Source organism: Asparagus officinalis, unplaced genomic scaffold, assembly GCF_001876935.1.
Source record: "Asparagus officinalis unplaced genomic scaffold, Aspof.V1 AsparagusV1_Un757, whole genome shotgun sequence".
NCBI classification, from domain to species: Eukaryota; Viridiplantae; Streptophyta; class Magnoliopsida; order Asparagales; family Asparagaceae; genus Asparagus; species Asparagus officinalis.
In genome coordinates this window covers 1-1048 of record NW_017973016.1, presented here as the reverse complement: position 1 = coordinate 1048, position 1048 = coordinate 1, and positions in this window count along the sequence as shown.

Here is a 1048-nt window from a genome sequence, read left to right as displayed (position 1 = left end):
AGTACTAATTTCAAAAAAATAAAAAGTGGATGATCTGATAGAAATTTCAAAGATTTGAGAGGCTAAATCAAAATAACTTGAGATTCGAAGTGACTTAATAGCAATTTAAATGATTTGAAGTACTAATTTCAACATATTTGTGGGACTACTATATAAAACGATTTTATTAATTTGGTGGCTAATATACCATGGGACGTATAACTATATACCATGGGATGAATAACTATATACTATAAGGTGTATATATAATTACCTATAGGGCATTTTTTATAGCTATACACATTGTATTGTATATCTTGTGTTTAGAAGTAAATAAGTAATTAACGTTATGTTTTTGCATAAGCAAAAAAATGCCAAACTTCTTAGAATATAGAAATATAATTCTTAATATATAGTTTTGGGTGCCAAAACACCGTTTGATTTTAAAACAAGTTTATAGCATTTCCGTTTTTATGGTTTTAAAAAGTGATATTTGTTTAGATTTTATAAACAAATTGAGAAAATTTTTATAAAAACTTTAAAATAAGATATTTTCATTATTTTCATTATAATTTTGGAGTTTTGCGTAACGCGTAGGGAGATTTAACTTGAGATGATATCAGAACAACTTTGATTCAAATCCTATTGGCCGCCAATTTGAATGGAATGTATATATTGTTAGACCCTAGAGGGGGGTGATTAGGGTCTTATGCTAATCTAATCCGATTTAAATGCCAATTAAAATTAATTAACAAGTTATCCTAGCAAATATGAAAAACCACAAGATATATGAGCTAGAATAAGCAATGTAAACAATGAGATATATCCTATATGATGAAATATATATGCAAGGATATATAAACTAAAACAAGATGATATATCCTACCAAAGAGATATATAATATGATGTATGCAAGAATATATCAACTAACACAAGGGTAAACAATATAAACAATATAGTGGATGGAATAAATGAGCAATGCACAATTGGCGATATAGGGTAAATGCAAAAACAAATACGCCAAAGACAAACTCAAACAAGCAATATGATCACGGAGTTCGGACCTTCC